The sequence below is a fragment of the Asterias rubens genome, chromosome 3 (assembly GCF_902459465.1).
Source record: "Asterias rubens chromosome 3, eAstRub1.3, whole genome shotgun sequence".
NCBI classification, from domain to species: domain Eukaryota; kingdom Metazoa; phylum Echinodermata; class Asteroidea; order Forcipulatida; family Asteriidae; genus Asterias; species Asterias rubens.
In genome coordinates, this window is record NC_047064.1 from 21,821,892 (window position 1) to 21,846,426 (window position 24,535).

At 37.1% G+C, this 24,535-nt stretch overlaps 1 protein-coding gene and 1 long non-coding RNA gene across 2 annotated transcripts in view; both read right to left on the reverse strand.

The window, feature by feature from the left end:
• Positions 1–17,497, reverse strand: part of LOC117287737 (disks large-associated protein 4-like) — a 32,156-nt gene extending 14,659 nt beyond the window's left edge. Inside the window, exon 1 of the mRNA XM_033768240.1 lies at positions 17,413–17,497. The gene's annotated coding sequence lies outside the window, so the exon portion shown is untranslated. The remainder of the gene's footprint in view (positions 1–17,412) is intronic.
• Positions 17,498–20,033: 2,536 nt separating this feature from the next.
• LOC117288401 lies at positions 20,034–23,551 on the reverse strand. The gene is made up of 3 exons (XR_004518878.1): positions 23,464–23,551; positions 21,847–22,002; positions 20,034–20,782 (listed from the first exon to the last, which is right to left on the reverse strand). It is a non-coding gene; the product is annotated as an uncharacterized LOC117288401 (long non-coding RNA).
• Positions 23,552–24,535: the final 984 nt, after the last annotated feature.

Consider the following 24,535-nt stretch of genomic DNA (forward strand, 5'->3'; position numbering starts at 1 on the left):
AAAAAATAATAAGAAAATCTTTAAGAAAATCAAATACAACTTGAACAACTCACTGTATAAATAATTTACACAAATAAACAATTTAAAAAAGTGCAATTTTCTAAAGATTCTCTGACATGTCTACATACATGTCTTAGATTATAAAAGGTACATTAATTTGTAACATTGTTATGAATTTAAATACATGTAAAAACACAAACAAATTATTCCTTAGTCATCAATGCAAGTGGTTGAAGTATCAAGAACAAACATGATCAGTTTCACAGTTAAACATCACAGCATCATATTCACACATAATTTTAGACCCACATCATGATACTTATAATATGCAGGATCTTAAAAAAAAGATAAGATTATGGCCAAGTCTTGCAAGACACGCTAAAAAGCAAAAGATGGAGGGCCACACAGCCTCGTAAAATACATTATTCAATGCTTTATCGGTCAATAGACAGGCCCATGATTATGCGTGGAATAACTGTCATATAAATGCAGTAGGCACTGGATTCTAACCTGTTTAATGATCACCTACAGTTGTACATGCACTGGAATGTACGGTACATGGATGTACATGTAGGATATTTTTTTAATAAGAACTGCTGAAATAGGTGAACTTAATTGCAATTTTTATCACGTTGTGAGACTAACATACATCAACTCACATCTCACAATCTATATACGGTGTACAGATCAGTATACTCAACCAGTTCTAATCGAATATGGTGCATTATTTACACACACAAAATGTGCAACAAATCCTATATTCTCCCTGAACTTGATTTTGAAAACGAAAGCTCAGCATACTATTTATTTTGTTGTTAAATTATGAATACTTTGCTAATATTTCAGCAGGTACTTAAAAAGATAAGGATTGAAGCATTTCCCTCAAAACAACGAAAGGAAATGTCAGTTTTTACACTTGGTGTTTTCAAGGCTGAACATGTAAAATGAGCCAATTTCAGTCAATTCTAGTGTCAAGATCGGGATAGATTCTCACCATTCAATAACACGCCTTCATGACTGTACTTATTATTTCCCCATAATACATCCCCAACCCAGTGGGTGATTCCTGCATTCTACATATGACCATTGCTCTCCAACCCAATCCTCAAAGCAAGTGGGACAATAACAGGTATAGGCCTAAACCCAACACCTTAGACAGGTAGTGTGCAGAAATAACATTCCTCAGGGGCTACCATGTGATCAGAACCAACAAAGGACGAACATGGCCCCCAGGGGTGGGGGTCTGTGTTTACCACACCATCTGTAAACTAAGCGCGGTCTCGTAAATGGGAATGCTGCTGGTGGGATTTAAACTGCTGAGTAAAGCATAATGTCAACAAGACCGTGTGGAAAGTGAATTCTTAAGGCATCATTGGACTGGTAAACAAAAAAATCATACGATCACCTGATCAAATACATAACAAATATTAAAGGTCACACTATGACACGACATGTACTTCTCAGAAATCTTTTGATCATCAACAAGTAAACAAATACCTGTAAATGGATTCTAATTGAATGTGAAATCAAACACAACACCCCTCAGCCCCCCCCCCCCCACAAAAGTTGTATAGTAAATATTTCAACTAAAAATTACAAACATCTGCACAAATCTGTTGATTGATACAGTATGTATTTTGATCCGAGCGAGTCTCTCTTAGGCTAAATGAAGACACAACACTCAAGTAGCACAACAGCAGTCAAGATTCTTAGTAAATATTGATCAGGGTTTGCCTTTTTTTTCATAAAGCCTGTAACCAGAAAAGCACAGAAAAATATTGCTTAACAGAAACTGGTTACCAGCCAAAACTCCATCCAGTTTACATTGTTGCAATTGAACTGGTGCCACACAAGTGTTTTGCTTAGGAAAGAAATTTGCTAAGCAGTACATGCGGCTTACAAAAGCAACTTAAATTCTGCCCAGTTAACTTTTTATTTCACCAGTGGTCAATGTTTTCACTGGTCATATCAAATTTAATAGGGATGCTTTTTAATCCTGATCTAGCCAGCCAGACCATGCATTTAATTTTCATTGGTCCTCAGGTGTTTAATGTAGCACCTGTCCAGCAGACCACTGCTACAAGAGAACCCTACCCCCATCAAAAACTACAAATTAAATACCTACTTGATTAATCTCACTTTGAATTAACACAATAATTACTCTCATTACAGTCTCAACACAATGCTTAGAAATGTCGTCTTCCTTAATCACATGTCATTTTCTCTTAATCACTTGTCATTTTCTCACCATCTTAGACGTGTATCAGTCCGGCAGATTAAAACATCTCGACTGTGATTAAGTGCCTGTGTTTAATTTGTTAATCAATATTGGAGTCTTGTGTACATGTACAATAAACGGCTATATTACATGTACCTGTAAAAATGGCCTACCTGTACATACAGTACATTTATTTTAGTTTATTTCAAATGACATGAAACCAATCAGATACTAATATTAGTGTTATATATTTTGCAGTGAAACAATTTGATGTGTAAAGTACCTGTAATTAACTCTGTAAGTGCAACGGTAGACGATCTATTTTATGTTCATTATATAGTACAAATACATGTACTCAAAACGATTCATCAATTTGTAGGGCAAGCGTACAACCCATAAAACAGAAGTTATCACAAGAGGGCACACTTCTTTACAAATAGCGCAATATTTTTCCCCCCAATAATTTACATGACAAGTATAACCAAGCTGTACTGTACATGTACATGATGTACAATAAAATTAGCAAAGTTCACTTACATCAATTGGAATTAAATACCGGCACCCAGTGACCATGAGAGTACAGTGTATAAAAGGCCACAGATGGTGATAACCGGCTGCCAGTAATGACATGACCTCTCTGGCTGCCAGTAATGACATGACCTCTCTGGCTACATTAATATTGATCAGAGCATGGAGGTAGGATTCCTACCTCCATGATCAGAGTGAGGTATTACAAGGTCTTAGTTATTACATGGACTATGGACAATGGGGTCCGTGTTACAGTAGTAGACACTGAACCATTGAGGGAGAAAGTGAAATGACCTGACATGAGTCACATGAACAGCACACTATCACTTCATAACAAACTAGCCTAATAGATACTTTTATTAGAACAGAACGGCGAAGATCGTATTCAAGAATTTGATTCTGCTTTTATAAATGCACAGTGAATAATTTTGCATTTGCTTTGCAATTTTAAAAAGAGTATAGCAAATTTGCGATATATATTTTTTGTACATTTAAATTCTTGATTCCTGGTAGGGATGTATTCAACCTTTGTTTGGTCAGTCATTTGCCTGAATAGACCCTTCCCATGAAAATGTAAATTGCACATAGGGCGTGCTTAACGTTTTGGTTGGCAAAATGAGGGAACATCGCGCTGTTTTGTACACGGCTAATGGGTGCGTGTCGCAGACGCGATTGCGCGTCTGCTTAGTGCTTAACTCTATGGCGTTTGCCAACCAACAGGGTCTGTACGCATGCGTGAATGTGATTAGCATATTTCATGGGAAGGATCCATTGGGGACAGCAGTGAATGATATAACTGTGTATTTTCACATCAATGTAATGACACTTTCATCCAAACAGATACAATATGATGTAAAGCATGAAATACATGTAGCAGGCTCTACAGGTACATGCACATGGCACGGCCGTACAACTAGTGTAGTGGGTGTGTGCAGGCTTGGTTGTCTTGTGGTTTTTAATGACATCCACTTCACAAGGCCACATAAAAATAAAAAAATGTTTATCGTCCTTTTTTTGTGTTGCGGATGGGGGAGGGAGGGAGTTTTCTTTTCTCTTTTTTTTTCTTTTTATCTTTTAAAGTTTTGTTGACATACCAAATTCAAATCAAGAAACAAGAAATCATCACAATCACTATAAAACAGAGGGTTTGTGTGTTTTTTATGTTTTCAATAGTTTTGTCAAACAAATTTAACTCCTAGATGACATTTTCTGTAAACTTTTTCAAACAACTAAGCACAGTGTAGCCCAAGTAAATATTTGAAGGATTGTTCTTGCTTTGCCAACATGAATAAAAACCTTCTTTAAACATCTTTTCAAACCTGTAAATTTTGAAAAAAATATCAGCTGAAAAATCTGGGCAGTAAAAGTATAAAGAGATATCCAGACATGTTTTTTTATGATTTGATTTATAAAAAAAATTCTTTTTAAAGGGGTCGGGGAGTTTTGAACGGTTGGGCGGGGACGCTCAACAATTTGTTTTTAATGTGGCACAATGTAGAAAACCCACTCCCAAGGGAAGTACATGAATTTCAAGGAAAGTACTACGTAGTTCATGTTACCGTCAATAGGTTTGACGTCACATCTTTATCGGATGTTAATGTTGTTTCAAATGTGTATTTTGTTTTTCAAAGAGGATGAATATCAGACAGTACATGTACTTAAATAACATTCTGAGGAAATGACCAGGATTCACAAAAAAACAAACCCAAAACACTTCATACAAGATCCGCTACAAGAAATGTTCACTAGTTAAAACAACAAATCAGAGTTGTACCTCCAAATTTTATACTAAAGAATGATGTAATTGATGTGCGCATGGCTCTATTTTTGTTACACTGGACCACAGGCTGGAGGCAAATAACTTTAGTGTAAGGCCAGTAGACTGACAACCAAAATCGCTTAAAAATCTCAGACTCCTCAACTCGAACAAAAACACTCAAAAGCTTTAAAGATTGATGTACACACTTACCCAGTGAGTTATAACGCACATTAACTGTGCATTCTAAGATACATTAGGCAGGTTATAACTGGACTGAAAGCTTGCTTTTTTAGAGGTCAGACAAAAACCTTAGTATAAATTTAGACACTTGTACAACGGCTGTGAATCAGAATCAGAATCAGAATGCTGTGCCATGCTATGAGTCAAAGTGGTGACACTCGGCTGCTGAATTTCCTTAGACGGAAATGAAAGATCAAGGGACAGCCGGGATAGATGATCGACCCTCTGGTTCACACGATGGAAGAGGGGGACAACAGTTAGAAAAGTACGGGGAGAGGAAGGGGGGGGGCACAACAAGGGTTAAGGGTTAAGGGTACATGTATTAGGATAGGGCACTTGCATTAGGGGTGGGGGATATTGTGTATGTAAAGGGTTACGGGTAGTGCTGGCCGAATAGTGAATTTTTGATATTCGGATACCGCTGGCCAACTATCCGAAATTAACCGGATATTCGAATAGTTTTTTCGCCGCTAAAGGGCGCTATTAAAAAATATATATATATATTGTTGTTTTGCCGCTAGAGGGCGCTGTTCGTTTGTGAATGAGATCGTATGGGCGGATTTATATTAGTTTTAGACAGTGTCACTCGGTTCATTCATAAAAATAACCGGATCTAATTTAAAGATGGCGATTTGCTTTTTCTTTTGATCGTGATTGACTCTACGTGAAGGAAAACTTTTGTAATCTTCGCGCCCTATGCGGATATCCGGTTAAGAAAAAAAAGGCATTCACTGTTACGGATAGGAAAACCTATTCGCCATTAACCGGATATTCAAATAATTCGCCCAGGCCTAGTTAAGGGTATTGGTTAGGAGAGGGCACGTGCATTAGGGGTTGGGGGACATTGTGTGCCAGGGTTAGAAGGGTACGCAGGTTAGAGGGCACTTGCATAAATTCATAGGGGGGACATTGTATGAAAGGGTTAAGGGTAAGGAGTGAACTATGGGTGGACGATAAACCTTCTGGGTCACATGATTAAGGTCGGGGAGGGGGATGCCAGTGAGGAAACACAAGGTAAGGGTTCGTGGGTTAGTTCAAAGGTAAATTGATAAAGGAAAGCCATGGACACGTGATCAATCTTCTACATCATATGAATGAGTAAAAAATCAAGCTTTCAGTCAAGAAAATATTGGGGTACGAGTTAGTGAGGGAGGGGGAGTTAAATACAATGTACATAGCAGTAAAGGGAATATTAGTATGGGGTGGATACAAAGATCACACGAATGAGGAAGGGGGAACACAGTCAAGGAAATCATGGGGTCAGGGTTAGTGAGGGAGGGGGACGTTCAAAAGGTAAATATAGCAGTAAAGGGATGTGTAGTATGGGGTGGTTCTAGACATCACATGAATGAGGAAGGGGACACACAGTCATGGAAATATAGGGAAATGGTTAATGAGGGAGGGGAAACCTGAAGTAAAAATAGAAGGTAAAGGACGTGATGGTATGGGGTAGTTACAGATATATCATGAATGAAGAAAAATACAGGGTACGGGAATTTGGGGGGGGGGGAAGGAACACACAGTCATGGAATAGAGCGTAATTCTAAGGGGTATCGAGATAATTAAGAAATAAATCCAAAGAACAAAAGAACCACAACTATGATTAGTTCTTTCTTTTTTATAAACGTCTGTTTATCAGATTGTTTTGAAAATAAAAAGCCCACAATGTGAATAATTTTCTTATCATCTGAACAGGTCTATTACTCGTGTTACTCATTGTTGATTCAACAATGAAAGCTGTCTATACTGTACCATTTTCTCTCAAAGTACTGAACGTTAAAAAAACTCATGTTCCAAATCTACACTTTTTAAATGTGAAACTACAATTCCTGCCATTTTTTTTAATACCCATTTTTTGTTTCACACCATACAATATGATTATGATGACTGTGACTCAAAGATCCATTGGTTAGGGTTTCTGATACAATGTAATGTGAGTTCATGATTCAAGATTATTAGCACATCCTTGGATATGTGGTGTGGGGGGGGGTATAGTGGTTATGGGTCATGTATTTATGGGATACAGACACACCAGAGTTGCGACACCTTATTGTCACCATGGTCACGTAGTATATAATGCATGACTTACAATCGCAAGGTTGTGGGTTTGAATCCTACAGGTAAGCTAACTGCTGATTTCACAATGACTAGAATTGTCATCTAGTTACTGATACACAACATTCAATACGTCTGTAGATAGATGTAAAAACCAATACAAGAGAGATTGGTTGCCAGTCTGGTATTTGCATGCCCTTGTGGGAGCTTTGCCTGTATGTTTCGTACGAAAGGGCAAGAGCACCAAGGCATTTTTTCTTTCACAAAGGCACCCGTTGAGGAAATTGTAATTTTCTATTGGAGTGTTACAAGGGTACCAAGGCAATGGCAAGGGGCAATGGAGGCAATCGCCTCCGTTGCCTCCGTGAAGTGTCAGGCCTGCACCGTACATGAAGTTTAGAAATGAATGAACAGTACAAACAGAAGAACTTAGAAACATAATCTTACCTTTAAATTCCAGTTTCACAGGAACTGAAATGACACATTGAACCTTGTCTAAATAAGGTCAAACTTGACTCATAATAACAGCCCCAATTTCAAATCAGATAAGATAACCACATTCCAGTTTGCTCTGAAAGATTTGTCAACCAACACTCAGCAACAAGTTAACCATTTAGACCTAACGGCTATCGTCACGTCAGATTGAACCGGAATTCAGGACGCTCTTTAAATTGTAAAGAACTCTCTGTAGGTACATAGACCACTGACCACTGACAACTCAGAATCAATAACATCTTTAGAAAAGGACAACAATAAGATGTTCTAAAGGTCTTGGGTGTAAACAAACTGTCATCAGCTGAGATATTTACCAGCTTACAATGTCCATGGTCACTGGATTGGGGGGACACAGGGTGTCTTTAATAAGATGAGATTATATTCAATGATGTATGTTAAAATGACCTTTATGGTCATTTTTCCAAGGGTGAGAAATCTTGAGTGGTTTGTTGACACATGTATAGGTGGCGACTGAAGCAGGACTCAAGATTCATTGTTAATCAAGAATCTTAAGTGATGTCATTAGCATTTTATACAAATTCTCAATGTCTCAAGTGTTTACATTCTATTGATGAAGCCGTGAATGTAAGAATGTGAACAGTTTGTATTTGATCATGAATGTAGGCCTACTGTGTCTGGTTTCCTCCATTAAACTTTTAAAGTCAATTGTCTAATATCTAATGTATTACACAGGATTCACAATTACGTACAAATAATCTTCAACAAGGTTATTAAAAAGGTCTATAAATTTTGTTTATGTAAAAGCTAAATTGTATAAAATATTGTTTTATTCTGAACACATAATCACACATACTATAATGGATATCAAGTTGGCTCAGTGGTTCTTTCCCTGCCTCGTACCTCTGTGGACCCAGGTTCGAATCCCACAACAGACCGAGCTCATTTTGATTGGGTTTTCAGTCCCTACATGATCGCATGTGTTTCCCAATTGGCCCTTTCCTCCAACAACTAAAACGGAAAATTTCTTCTCATGTCTTTCGTAAAGAAATTTAAAAAATTGTATGGAAAACAGAAAGATAATCTTTTATAGTTTTACAGATTGTACAGACTATCGAGATAACTTCGGCCAGAGGAGGTTTTTTTACATTTTTTATTTTGTTTATATTTTTTGTATGCATTTTTTAAGACAACTGGCCAGGCTATTTTTCAAAATTTGTTTTTTTTTTCCGTCTGAAAAAGTTTTTTTTTGTTATCGTTTAAAAACAGAAGGAAATAAAGGAGGAAGAGGGCGGGGATGCTTATAATTTCTTGTTTGGCCTTATGATCTCAGTGTATCATAGAGACATTTCTGGGAGTCTAAAAATGTTTAAGTAATACATTTATGCCACGAGACTGTGCGCAATGTCTGAGTCATAGCTACTGATTATTTTCCTAGACATTAATCATATTTTGTTGTCTGTTACTATTAATTCAGATTATGGATTAAGGTCACAATCGACATTCCGAGCCCTTCAAAGGTGTTTAGAACCCAAACAAATGTAGCCTAGTGAGGGGACGAAGAGAGTTGGGGAAAAGAATGTAATTTGTTGAGTCTCAGTGATATTCTGTCTCCCAGAAAACTTATTGTAGAATCAAGGACTTGAATTTTGGATAAAAACCCACTTTTACAATGTAGCCAAAAAATGCCTCCTCAGTTTAATAATTGAATTGTTTCATATCTTAAAAGCACTATGTGAAGATTTATCTCTTTTGTCTTGTATTTTATTTAAAACATGAATGTAATGTGTACATTTACAGTCTTAAAGGCACTGCGGATGGATTTCACAAAGAGTTAGTAAGACTAGTCTTATCTTGAGCTAGGCCTAGAGTCTTCAGGCCTAGAGTCTTTTAATATTTGAGTGAAAAATTACCTCTTTCTCAGAAACTTCCGAACTTCAGAGGGAACCATTTCTCACAATGTTTTAGTATAAACAGCTCTCCGTTGCTTGGTAACCAAGTAAGTGTTTATGCTATTCATTATTTTGAGTGATTACCCATAGTGTCTAGTGCCTTTAAAATGATATGGGCTGATGACCATATGTCTGAATACATTACAGCCATTATCATTAGTACAATGTATCAAGGTCAAACAAGAGCATTTCCATCTGGGGGAGGTCTTTGTTTCATTCTGCTCTAATATGAATGCACTTGTTGCTTGGCTACTACATGTATTGTCACTTTTAACAATGAATTTGGATTGAACAGACAAACAAAAGGATTATCAGGAGTCCTCAACTTAAAAAAACACCCAGTCCCCACTCAACTAAAAGCCCTTAGACCAGGGCCCAATTTTATGGCTCTGCTTACCGCCAAATTATGTGCTCAAAAGCACCACTTTCCACTTGCTGTGTATTCAGCGTACTTGCGAAGAATGCCTAGTAATGCGAGTACGCATGTCCGACAGCCAAAAATCCTTGCTAACCTGTGAAATACGCTTGACGTAAGCGCGGAATCCCTGCTTCCGTAAGCGCCAATTCTTTGCTTACAGTAAGCAGAGCCATGAAAATTTTACATATTTTACACACTTGATGTCTTAAAATTTCTCTTGTAGCCAATTAGAAATATTTAGTTTTACGTTTGATATCTGAAGTAATTTATTCTGATTTTTTTGGTTTTATTTCAATCAGTATATATCATTAAAGTAAATAATGAAAAATGCAACAATTCATAAAGTCGCTCTTGGCAATATAACTGTATCATGTCCACCCATTACTAAATAGTAGCGGTAATAATAATCCAGCAATTATGATCTAGCAATCGGTCTGGCCCTCACAGCATTTCAAGAGCATCCATAAACACACCATGCAGTCTAGGCCACTACAAATCATGACCAGCAAAAAAAAGGCAACACAAGTAGCTCTTGTCTAGTTTTATAACTGTCATGTACAACATGTACATGTACATGGGCTATGTTCGTACAAATACCGTTTGTTGTCTAGCTGAAAAATGGCCTTCACTTCACTAGAATGACTGACAACATTGTACGTACAAACTACTTTATAATTTAAAATGATAAAAACATGTAGGGTCTAACAGAACAGTTTATGGAGTTCTAAGGACATTTCCATCGAGTTATCCACATCATGTAGTTAAAGATCTTCAACTACATACTCTGGGGAAAAAAATGAACAGGAAGCAGCGTTGTGTTTTAATAACCTCTTGAAGGTGGAGTCTGGTAATAAAGCCGGTTGTAGTACATAGTGTTTACAGGCGAATAAGAGTTCAAGCTTAAAGTGTGAGAACAGAAAACACTAACAGTTAGAGTGCGTTGGGTCCAAGTCAGTGTATACACACTGGTACAAAACATGTAAAATATTATTTTTGGCAGAATTTTGAAGGCATACGTGTTTGGTCCCTATTATTTATTACACATGTACATCAATTAAAATAAAAGTACACTAACATTTCCGCTGACACAGCAACTCACAATGTGAACATGTGACCGTGCAAATCATTGAACTTCAATTGTATTTCTCTGAATCGCGACAATATGGATCATGGAACTGAAGGCTATGATCGGTTACTACTCTCGTCCACAAAGCATTGAATCAGGTTTATATTCACTTGAACGCAGCGGATTTATTGAAACTTTGTAGAAGCTTGAAAAAAAGGAACAATAAGGCACCATGTAATCAATCACAGTGTAAAGATAGCGTCCTTCTAGATTGCATAGATGGTTGCAACAACAAGGCAAACGAAAGTTCAGACACGTACAAAAAAAGGTTTACTTGGTACAAAGTTATTTAACATTTTAACCCAGTCAGTTTTCCTTGGGGGCTTAAAACATTTTTTAGTTTTAACGTATAAAAAGGAGAACTTATTTCGTTTTTGACTTCCCCTTTTTATTTGAAAGCCATTAAATCACTAAATCACTTCATTAGAAAGGATGTGTATAGTTTGGAAACTTTAAAGGTAAACAAACTTAGTTTGAAGAAGGCTAATATCAGTTTAAAGGTAGGGTCATAATTTGGCAATGACTCCGAAAAAAATGGATAGATCTCTCTATCTGAGAGCTTACTTGTTGGTAATAGTTGTAAGCAATTCAAGAACTGCACTATTAGTGCAGTTAATTAAGATCCTACATGGTTTTATAAGCTAAAGTAGTAGTCCCAGTCAATTTTATATACCTTCCGCCAGGGTGGTAATTAAAAAGCAGGACAGTTCTTTTCAGAACTGAGAAGTCTCCCGAACATCCGATAAATCTACTCTGCGGTAGTAGAATAAAGAAAGACGGTTCTCTAAGAACAAACTCTACCTGGCAAGTAGATACACACATGGTGTTTCTGAAAACCAAATAGTTGTAAGCACCCTATGAAATTAATCCATCTGAAATGCCCAGGCCATTGATTGGGAATCAATAAAAACATTTGAATCTCATTTGAATACAGGAACAATTCATGCATGAATCGCTTCTCAGATTTCTGAGGGTTGGTGTCCTCTCGCCAATGGTACCCGCTGCCACCTCGCTAAACATGGATTTGGCATTCGTGAGAAACGCGACAGTTTTGTTGCCCCATTCTCAACAAGTATACACTACTTCAGTTGAAACTTTCACATGTGACTTTTTTAAACGTCTTTCTTGATAGGGGGGGGGGGGCCTAATAGGGCCGGTAACAAAAACCAAATGATGACCCTACCTTTGAGGATTGCATTGTTTAATAACAAACCTTCACCTACATGTCACATTGTCTCTCATTAGAGCAAAATCCATTGAAAACATCCCCAGAGTGGGTCTAGTCACAGACCCACCCCCACTAGAGCAGGTAGTGAATGATGACTCATCATACCCTAGTGGGAAACCCTCCTCCCTTCAGTATCCTCAACCAGTCCAGTCACAGATCAGTGTTGTAAACTGAGAAACCAGCTTAACACCTACACAGACTGACTTCCATTGACTGCTAAACTAAAGATTTAGGGACTCCTCAATGTTTGCTAAACAGAGATAAGCCTCAGTGCAATTAGGGCAGGAAGAAGACAGGAAACAGGCCATGTTTTTATTGTAGGGTTTGGCTGTCACAGGATAGGACTACATGACAAAGTGTGCAAATTATGCGCACACATGCTTGCACTTTTCAACAGTGCAAAGCATATTTTATGATCTGATCGTGTACTAAGGAAAGTGAAACTGCATGTACCTTTTTTTGTTTTATTAAAACCAAGGCCGGACCACAGTCGATCACAATGTGAGTACAGTGCAGCCCAGCTACATGTAATTGCAGTCAGTATCCACTTAAAATTTACCCCTTGCACAACGTGGAACGCACTACGTCCGCAAAACGCGCATCAGACATTTCAACAATTTTGGGAGTCAAATCCTTTTGGTACATTTTGACTCCCAAAGTGGCAAACAAAAGTCGCTGTACGTGAAGTGCAACTGCGCATTGTTAAATGGAGAGTTCTACTAGATTCAAAACCAACACAGTTGAATCATTTGATGTAAACTTACGAACTACGACAACATTTTTGTCCGTTTATAGACACATATAAAAAGTCCATATGTCATCCAGATACAGCAGTAAAACCCAATGCAGTCTAAAAGTACTGCACTTTTAATAACCAATTTATCCACTCTAAATTGCAAAATCTAATATTTGTGTGTGCTCTACATGTGCCTACTTTTAGTTTTATGACAGATGACAGGCTTGGAATTTCATCTTTAAAAAAAAAAAGGCCAATGGCCATTTCCATTTTGCACAGGGCACATTATTAGTGAAGGGGGACCAAGGCCAAGGCTAGGGGCAATGGAGGTCATTGCCACTGGCCTGTGTCATTCAAGGCCTGGGATAAAGTCACCCCAAACTAATTTCGCACCAGCCCTTTAATATTACCAGACAATAAAAACCAAGAACCATCAAAGTATTCAAGGTAATTGCACTGTAAATTGTGATGAAGATGTTGTCAGTGTAAAAAATAGATTTATGCTGGCAGATATAAAGTACTTCAATCTCGTAATTCTATTCTAACGATTATCTTCAAAGTCTTCCCCAGCTAAACAATCTTGACAGTGTGCGGCCAGTAATTCTTCCCAACACAACAAATCCTTATATAGAATACATTACATACCACGCAAATAAAATGAATATCCTGTTGAAATTAGCTATCTTAAAGGTAGGGTCATCATTTGGTTTTTGTAAATATAATGCTCATTTTCAGGCAAAATTATTTATTGTACTAAAAGATACAATAAAAATCACCTGTTACACTTTCAGCTGAATAGTGTCTACTTGCTGATAAAACAGCAACAAACTGTCAGAGAAAAACCGTAACTGTATTTTCACGCAAAAATCGAATCCATCCACGTTTGTCGAGGTGACAGCAACCTTATAAAATACCAACCACATCTTTGGTCGCAGCAATCGCGAATGGACACCGACCCAGCCCTGACAAATCTGAGAAACGGTTCATGCTTGAATTACTTCTCAGATTCAATTTTGTTTTATTGATTTCTAATCATTTGGGGGCATTTCGGACGAAACAATTTTACTGGACGCTTACTACCATCTTAATATCAAGTAAGGTCTGGGATAACAATTACAATTTTTTTTTTTAGGGTCATTCCCAAACGATAACCCTACCTTTAAGTTACTCTAGAATTCGGCCAGTCTACCCCTGCATTTGTACCATGTGTAAAGACAACCTGCCAAGACAACTAACGTAATGGCAATACTTGAAGAATGACTTGATAGGTGAAGATACTCAATATTGCTTCATGCATTCCTTAACAACAGCTGCATCACAATTCATTAGGGGAATACAATCAACCACGTCACCACAACAATTATCCATGAGTAGAATTGAATCAAGCAAGCGTTATAATCTAAAATCGGATGAACAGTTTACGACAAAAAGCACAAACTTAAACTGGGAGCTCGGAACAAATTGATTGAAAAGTAGGTTTGTGGGAAGTAGGTAATTACATGAATCTCACAGCTGTGTCCTGTCATGAATGTACAATATTTGAAAAATTGCATTTTGTTACAAATTCTGTAGTGTCGGGTTTTTTACCGGAATTGAACTGGCCAATAACATTTCATCCCATTAAAAAAAAGGGAAAAAAACGATTCAAGTGCATGGGTGGACTTGTTTGGCCATTTTAAATTAAAGGTATGGATTGTACAATTTATTACACCAGACAGGGAGCGATTTTAGCAAGCATAAGAACCAGTTAGCTCAAGTCATTTGCTTTTTCACTAGTCAATCTTTCAAAAGAAATATGGAACCATGCTTTTCAACACTGATCTTGCCATCCAGGCCACTTGGAGAGAAATCTGACTAGTCCTCGGTTGTTTTAACTGGTATTTGGCCAGCGGGCCATTGGCCTACATGTACCAGGGTTGACCCGACTAATTTCAGTATAAATTGACTGCACGAAACAAGTCAATGAATTACAACAGCTCTGAAATATCCCATGGCCCATTTATACATTTACAACTTGGTGCCAATTTTATCTTCATGTAGTAAAGTCTAAGTATGCAACTAAATATAATAGCAAGATGCCAGTAGCTTAATATTTAACTCTAGCTCGATACACATCACCATGGCATCAAATCAAATCGCCACTTTATCTCCATTTTCGGCACTAAAATCCCGACTCCAACCGCTCAGTATTTTTTTTTTCCACCGCAATTTTATTCAGACAGCCTGAGGCAGGCCAGCTAAATAACTCAACCTTTATAAAAATAAGCTGATTTGGAATACAGGTGAATTTACAATTCATTATAAAATCTTCTGCAGCTACATGTATACTGTGGGTATATATACATCTGTGTGTATCATGTGAGTCACACAATTCTGTGAAGGACATCATTTTCACACCATTTATAGCACCTGATAGTGTGTATGTTAATTGCTTTGTTTTACCTTGAGGGGCTACAAATTCATATTGTTGAGTTAAAGGCAGTGGACACTATTGGTAATTGTCAAAGACTAGCCTTCACAGTTGGTGTACCTCAACATAGCCTATGCATAAAATAACAAACCTGTGAAAATTTGAGCTCAATCGGTCTTCGAACTTGCGAGACAATAATGAAAGAAAAAAACACCCTTGTCACACGAAGTTGTGTGCGTTACGATGGTTGATTTCGAGACCTCAAGTTCTGAATCTGAGGTCTCGAAATCAAATTCAGGGAAAATTACTTCTTTCTCGAAATCTATGGCACTTCAGAGCCGTTTCTCACAATGTTTTATACCATCAACCTCTCCCCATTACTCGTCACCAAGAAAGGTTTTATGCTAAATATTTTGAGTAATTACCAATAGTGTCCACTGCCTTTAAGAGCAGAACAGAACAAAAGGTGAAACAACAATAGAACAGACAATTGTGTGATAAACATGTATCCCTTACAAGTGGATGTATTAATGTAAGATTAGAGTTGGACATGACAGTTGATAAACACAGCAGTTGCTGAGAAGTGTATGGCTGTATTTTGAAAACTCTGTTTCAAGTTGGACTCGGTTCCCAAAAGGCAAAGAAAACATTTTATTTTGGAACTGTTCATTTAATTTCATATCAAAAGGTGTTAAAGTTTTTGAGATATCATCGTACTGTTTTATCCTTCAATTTATATAAATTTCAATCTCTTGTTTCTAAATTCTGCATGGTGATGTAGCACTTGATAGGGCATGATAAATGTAGCTGTAATTCATAATAAAAGGAACATTTTTTACATTCCAAATTATTTGTCATTTCACATTCCACATTATAATGTCCACACTATAATTGTTATTCATCTTTGTAGGCTTGTCAAAGGGATGTTATTTTATGTTATAACATGCCAATTTTACTTTTTAAGGTAGGGCAAAATTTGGAAATGACCCTGAATTTGTTTTCTTGTAATATTTATCTGAAAGCCTTAGACACAAAATGTAATTTATGTTTTTTTCTTTTTCTAAATTGTTCAAAAGGGGGATTCTTTAAAAATTTGAGTTTTGCCCATTCCTGTTTATATTGTATATTTTTTGGGATGCCAAGAATTAGCTTATCTGGTTACTCTTTGCTGGTCTACGACTGTAAATGTAATACGATAACATGAAACTTGAAACAGTACGTCGGTTGAAAATGAAACAAGGTTTGTTACAAAATAAACATTTCTCACATGTGTTTTTTCTACATAGTTCCTTGTTTGCTTTGGTGTGACGAATAATATCAATATCTACCATAATGTGTTAAAAATCTATCTCCATGACCATGATAATATTAAATGCATTACGTCACAAGTCAAGAATGCTACCCAAAACGAGGCGATGGGCGCAGCCACTGCAAGTGATGGGGGACGTGCACCCATAGCCTCATTTTGGGAACGAATTATGACGTCATACATAAATATTAAGAGAGATTGATAGTCAAGAGTATATTACCATGTTATTATAAGGTCGAGTGTCACAAGCATGTCATTTTAATTAATAAATCATTTTAACCTTTCAATTATTCACAAACATGTTAGTGTAGTGTTGGGTGTTGGACGGTAAATTATATATTTTTCTTTAACCTTTTATAAAGATCTGTAAAACTGTAAGAGAGAACAGACACTGGACAATAAACTCAATGAACTGGCAGGCCTGCTGACAAGTTTTGTAATTTCTCTGTAACTTGTGCAAGAATGTCAAGTTCAACTTCAATTTTCAACATCACATTTAATCTGTAAATTGTCAAACAGACAACAGTTACAATGCCTTTTTATTTACAGAACATCTTATTGCAAAACTACTGCATAATAAAACAAACCAATCAAATCCATAAAGATATGAATAACTGAACAACCATGAAACAAATTAACGAACAAAACTAGGCCACACACATGTTCACACTCTACAATTTTGTCCCTTTTCAATTCACTTTTATTATAGTTGTTTTTTAGCAGGGAACCAACACGTACAAAATCAATACACTCACACTGGTTCACGAACACGATGACATCATCGTGTTAAAAAAAGCTCCATATCCCGACTAAGTAAAAACAAATCACAAAATTCGATGTATCTTCTGATGTTTACGTCTTCATATAACGATGATTTTACATAATACACCCACAAACAACTTCTTTGTTATCATGTTCTAATTTACCGCTCGCTTAAAACATCAAACAAGCAACAAAAATGAAATTATTGGTTCACTTACCGTGGGCAGTAGTTTTACCTTGAGAGCTCCAACACGATCGCGATTCTCCCAGACGATTGCGCATAAAAGACCGCGCAGATTTGATGCAGCTGGACAATATTTACATATTTTATGAAAACCACGCGTAAAGTGAAAATCACGTCTGAGATGTGTCAAAAGAGGGCGTTAAGCAAAATCCACAGCGGTATTAATTTGTCAATCAATTTATTGAATACAATTTTTGGGGAGCTTCAGTCACACTGAGTTTCTCGACAGCAGCCACCACATAATTATGTCACACCAAATAGCCAATCGTGTTAAAATTGGAGTTGTTTTTAAAACGCTAATGGTCTAAAACTATTCCTACCTCAATGCAGAATCAAACAGTAGATTTTAGTGATACATGCTTTTGATAAAAACAAAATTACTGGAAAGATGTGAACCTGCGACCTCAGGGTTAATTAACCGATGCTCTACTGTGCCACCAATGAGCCAACTCCAGCTTATTAGCTAATTTATTTTGCAAACTAGGTTACCAAACATATTATTTTGAAGTTTATTTATGAAGGGGTCACTTTTCCTTGGTCAAAATGAGGTAGTTACAAATTCAGTCATTTAAACTACAACACCACTATTTAACTGTTTTAGCAACGACACTTTCTGCAAGTTTATGAAAAAGGGCTGCCCAATTGACAATTCAAGATAAACAATTATTGACTCTGTTTATTAAATACTAGAGAACAAAATAATACAAGAAACAATGTTTTCTTCATCTTTAAGTTTAATTTTCCCCCCAAATTCACTGTATAATACAATGATTTAAGTTTGCACTTTCAAAACTATTTAATTCACATAGACTTCAAAATAATATAACAATTAATTTCAGCAAAAAGTAATTTACATAATAATACAGGGAGGGATGTACAATAACGGAAGAACTCTCAATATCTCACCTAAATTATTCAAGTTAATTATTATGGTTACTATGATAATGAAGTATACACACACTTCATTATCAGAAAATTCAATTAAACGATTCACACAAAACTAAACTAATGTACAATATTCAATCAAAAAAATTCATTCTGAATACCAACAATCCATTACAAGAAATTCTTATAAAATTGTCCTAATTGTCCGAATTAGCTCGTAGGATTTGATGGTGGTCTTTGGTATTGGAAAGCTGAATAATTGAGATAATTTGGGGCATGGGACCTGTATTATTTTGATTTAACAAGGGCCAAATTTGATAAATCCTTTAAGCAGCAAATGCTGTTTAGCAAACTTCTTTGCTAAGCGAAAAATGAGTGGGCACCAGTTGAACAATGTTAGCTATAATATGGAATTTTGGCCGGTACCCAGTTTCTGTTAAGCAAGATTTGAGCCCAGGGTCCTCTGGCCCCAATTTCATACAGCTGATTTTTGAAATCACAAAAAGTGGCTAACCATAACAAAATTAGACAAACCAGAATAAGGTTTCCAGCATAAGTACCATCTCACATGTATTATCTGTGGCTTGTATCATGCTTTGTATCCTGCTAAGCAGAAATTGTTTAATGGCTTAAGCAGCTCCATGAACTTGGGCCCTGGTACACGTATGTGTGACGAGCACCACAGACTCGGTGTTTCCAAGTCCATTACCCTGTTACATAGAGCACAGCAAAATGGCACAAGAATGGTTCAACAACCAGAGGCATAAAGGCAATTGCCCCAGGTCTGCAAAATGAATCAGTTGCTACTAACTTTTTTTTTTAATTGCTTCTCAAATGAGCAGTTACCGCAAACCTTTCTTTATCGTATTTCCACAATGCTAAGTTTGAAATATTACTTACTTTGTTCTTATAAAGGTCAGGCAGTGTTTCTTAGAAAAAGGCACCTCCAAGGGAGGGAAACACAACACTGAAATATTTTATGGGGCAACCAGGCAACAACCAGTCAGGCAAACAATCAGTCGCTACTAAAAAAAATTAATTGCTTCTCAAATGAGCAGTCTTAATATTTTGCCATGTAAAAAATGTTGGATGAAATCATTTCTTGGCTCATATAGGTTACACTGGTGGATTTTGATCAGGGAGATATGTCAAAATGCTTAGGTTTTACAGAATCTATTTAGTAGTGAGCTGAGGAAACCGTTTTCAGTTAAGTGAATACAAATATAAAGTTAACAGGAAACTTTGTCATAACATAAACAATTCATGCAAACTTTGAAGGAATAAACAATCCAACAAAACTCAAGATTATAGCTTTGTATGATTGCAACACTGTGGTTGTGGCTATGGCTGATTTAGCAGATTCTCCATTTTAGTTTCAGCTATAACCATGGCAACAGCCTAAGGTACTTCATAAGGAACCAGCCATACACATCGTACCTAGTGCGAGTTAAAACCTCCTCCTTGAAAGTTTAGTCTTTGTAGTTTGTTGGTGGAACAAGGTCGAAACTCAAATCTGCAACAGTGCTGCTATCTGGCACGAAAAATCTCTGAGCAAAACTGTCGTGTCTGGGCGACTGTGGGTGTACATCAGGATTATTTTAAAGTAGACAGTATCCTTTTCAGGCTTGTATGCCTGTTTTTGAAAGGGCAAGGGCACCAATGCCTTTTCTCCTTGGTAAAAGGCACCCTATATGCATGTGAGGAAATTGTACATTTCTACTGGGGCATTTCAAGGGCATCAAGGCAATGACCAGGGGGGGCATGGAGGGAATCACCTTTGTTGCCTCAATGAAGTAGCAGGCCTGGCTTTAGACATTTTAAAACTCATGTTTCATATGTTCTTTTAGGAGATACGACCTCGTTCCACCGACACAACACAATGTTCAATATCCATACACATAGAATAATAATTGCATTGATAATTCTGAGAAACTGTTAAACTATAGTAAGAGTACCATTGTAAAACCTTTAAGACATCTGTAAACTTTATGTGATGTTGTGATTGCAGTTCTCATCCATTGATGTCGCTCCACAGCACATTTGCGAAAAATTCAGAGGTAAGTAAGTGACAAATTCCTGCCTAAGTGCCTTTGCATGTGCTTGGAAGCATTTTTAAGCTTACACAGCAAGCACAGTAATTTACCACTTACCTAGTAAGCACAGACTCTGTGGTAAGCAAAGCTATGCACTTTGGGCTTAGTACATGTCAAACCTCACGCAGATGGAATAAAAGTGGATGGAAACATGAGTTCTGATTTCACAGTTATTGTTGTTGTGGAGCATCCAGTGAGTTTGTCACCAAACTATTGACATCCTCATTCCTGTTTAGGAAGGAGTGAACGACATGATTGTGTTGTCAGCAGCCTGTGGGCGCTAAAAACAGACATCCCAACACCAGCAAAGAGCAAGAGTAGAGCTGTCTTGGGTATGGCGTTGTCGTTGGATCGCACACTGTTCATCTGTTTGGAAAGAACAAATAAAAGTTAATTAATATCAAGTCAGATTTAGTATACAGACCCTCCTACTATCAGTGTGTTTCAAAATGTCTGAAAATCCAGAGGGATTATGTCTATGCAGGAAGAATATTAACCCATAATTGGAAAACACAATCTGTTAATCAAAGCAATCTGACAGTAACATTTCTAAGATTAAAATTATGGGGGATAAAATTGATATCTTTTTTCAAAATGCTTTATACTGGTGTAGGCTGCTGTAGCTTTCTAACAAAATAATTGTTTATTGCCATTAATTGCCGTTTTAAGAGTGATTACCAAAGACCTTTGGTAATTGTCAAAGACCAGTCTTCTCACTTGGTGTATCTCACCATAGATGCATATAATAAGCAAACCTGGGAAAATTTGAGTTCAATTGGTCGTCGAAGTTGCGAGATAATAATGGTAGAAAAAACACCCTTGTCGCACAAGTTGTGTGCTTTCAGATGCTTGATTTCGAGACCTTGAAGTCTCAAAATCAATTTCAAATATTTTAGTGAGAAATTTGTTCTTTCTCAAAAATTATGTTGCTTCAGAGGGAGCAGTTTCTCACAATGTTTTATACTATCAACAACTCTCTATTACTCGTTAACAAGTAAGGTTTTATGCTTATTAATTATTTTGAGAAATTACCAATAGTATAGTGGACACTATTGGTAATTACTCAAAATAATTATTAGCATAAAACCTTACTTGGTATCGAGTAATGGGGAGAGGTTGATGGTATAAAACTTGAGGTGCCTTAATTTTCGAGAAAGAAGTAATTTTCCATGAATTTGATTTCGAGACCTCAGATTTGGATCTTGAGGTGTGACATGGAAGTTCGATGACCGATTGAGTTCAAATTTTCACAGGTTTGTTATTTTATGCATATGTTGAGATACGCCAACTGTGAAGGCAGTGTCCACTGCCTTTAAGTGCATTCACATTAGTTGCTGAATCGTAACCCTCCATCCTATCGACGGTCGAGGGATACCAATATCGCAATACATTTGTACAACTTTGTATAAGATTAAGAAGTTTGAATGTACCTGCCACAATCTGTTGGCTACAAGCCGTCGATTTATCCTTGATAGAATCATCATTGAACGGGTCGGTAACAGAATCAGGAACTGTCACTGGTCTGGTGTAGTGTTGATGTCGGCTTCTACAACAACTTCCTCAGAATACTCTCCGACATGCTGGGGCTGAAGGAAAAATAAAACAATAAATAACAAAGTCAAATTACAACTATTTTTAAAGCCATTTACAAATAACTTACAGGGTTTACAGAAGGCAATGGTGAAAGACTTCTCTTGAAATATTATTCCATGAAATGCTTTACTTTTTGAAACGCGCGGAAACAAGGGTGGGTTTTTCCGTTGTTTTCTCCCGACTCCGATGACCGATTGAGCCTAAATTTTCACAGGTTTGTTATTTGATATAGAAGTTGTGGTACACAAAGTGTGGGCCTTGGACAACACTGTTTACCGAAAGGGTCCAATGGCTTTAAATAAGGAAAAACTAGGTTGCCTCTTGAAAGGAATCGGGCGGGGACACTAAACATATTTTTATTTTTATTTGGCTTTAATGGAGCTTGGAGTAATACTATGACATGATTCTGTCTAGTTGCGATGCCATCGGCAGGAGGGTTACGTTATCGCAACTAGAGTCCGTCAGGCCTGGAATTCCATCTTTGAGAGGACAAGGCCACTTTCATTTTGCAAAGGACATGTTCATGGGAAAATCTTAAAAGTCTGTGGGAAACTTTCACAGACCAAGGGGAGGCCAAGACCAGGGCAACAAGCTATGGCCTCCGTGAAACCTAGGCCTGGTGAGTGATAACAATAATTATGACATACAAAACAAGAAGTATGTATTTTTAGTAAAATTTCTGTATCACTATCACTTATCAGTATCAGATTGCCACTTTTTCATTCATTATGAAATATTAAAAAAACTAAAAAGAAGAACAAATAACCGGGGTGCTGTACAAATATTGTCGTTGTAATCCTTTTTGAGTCACCACTAGGAGTTACTTTGAGCAAGATTAGACAGTATCTTTACTCAATATGAGATGAAAAATTGGCAGTCATACGGAAATGTCCACATTTTAGCAGTGCTATACACTAACAACAGTAACACTAGCATGACTACCCCTCCAAAGGCTAAGGTAAGACTAAGTCATATGTCTGACTAGTACCAGTGTGATGGGATGACCATGGTCTGGATACTACTTGGATGGATGAACTTGAAGGAAATCCCTGATAATAGTGATAGTGATAACTTTTTGAAATTTCTCTGAAAACCAACCTGCAAGCCCAGTCCAATATCCAAAAAGAAATATTGTACCTGCAAGTTACTCGATACTACAAAATAATGGACTATAGTCCGTTTAATTAAAATAATTGAAAAATAAGAATAAGATAGCCCTAATGACATGTTTTATTACTTTTTACAAAACAAGATCGCACAGCGGACAGTCGGCACATTTTTTTTAATATTACTTAGAAACAAAACAAAAACTAAACACACACATGAAAAAGCTGAATTTACAGTCAAGCAGACGAACCAATAATAACACATTAGAAACTGAATCGAGACAAAGATTTTTAGGTTGTAGATAAGTTGTTACTCTCGTAAAAAAGCCTAAAAATGAGGAAATTTACCTTGAAAATAATGAGTTTGGCAACAACATGCCGAACCAGCCCCACGCACATTCATTGAAAAGAAATTAATTGCGCTTCTTGGTTGCGCAGGTCGCAGTTTGATATTTTGGTTGAACGGTAGAGGGCGCTCTCTTACTTTGACCGAAGTGATACAAAATAATTGGAGGTGGGGCGGGCGGCAGAAAGGGCGGGGGGGGGGGGGGTAGGCCAACTGTGTTTTGTTATCAACCTTTGATACTACGGGATTTGCATTGATTATCAAATAAAAAAGCCAATAATACCATAACAGTTGCTGACGGATGACCTCCAAAAACTATGTTCTGTCCATTTTTAAAACAAAATTACCGAAATGATGGTTTCTTTTTGGCTCCATTGATAGATTCACTAATCCATAAATCCTCAAATCCACTATAATCAAATTTCAACTACAACAGTAAAGGTAAAGACCGCGTAACGACAAAACAACAGCATAATGCAACATGATATTCAACTGCATCCAAAAACAGCATCATAGAGCTATGAACCGATACAGCATGCAGACTGGCTCTGTGGTGAGATTATTATACACAAATTTAAAAGTGCGTTGAAAGTACAGTATTATTATAGGGAGACCTGGAGAAGAATGTCACGGGGAAAAACAATGTGGGGCATGGACACAAGCTGTCGATCTGAGCAAACATAGAAGGCCTACCCACTTTGTATCCAAATTGACGGCTAAGAAAAGGGGGAGGGGCACTTAATTGTAACACACATTGATTCCCAAAATGGCGCAAGCAAGATTATTTTGACGGTGACGTCATTCGTCAGGTCAATCAGCGGCCAAACAAAATTCACAATAATTTGATCGTTGTACCCAAAGCAAACAAGGGTACAAACTGCATCACTCATTCTCGACACAATCAAAGTATTGTCACTAGTTTTATGTAAGAGGCGATCAACATACAGCTGCCGGATTCTGATAAATAAAATAATACAGAGTATCTGCTGCCGGAAAAAAATATTGTTATTTTGAATGTAAAGGATTTAAAACAGACTGAGCGCCAAACGAAGAGTAAAGCCACACCGTTAATGG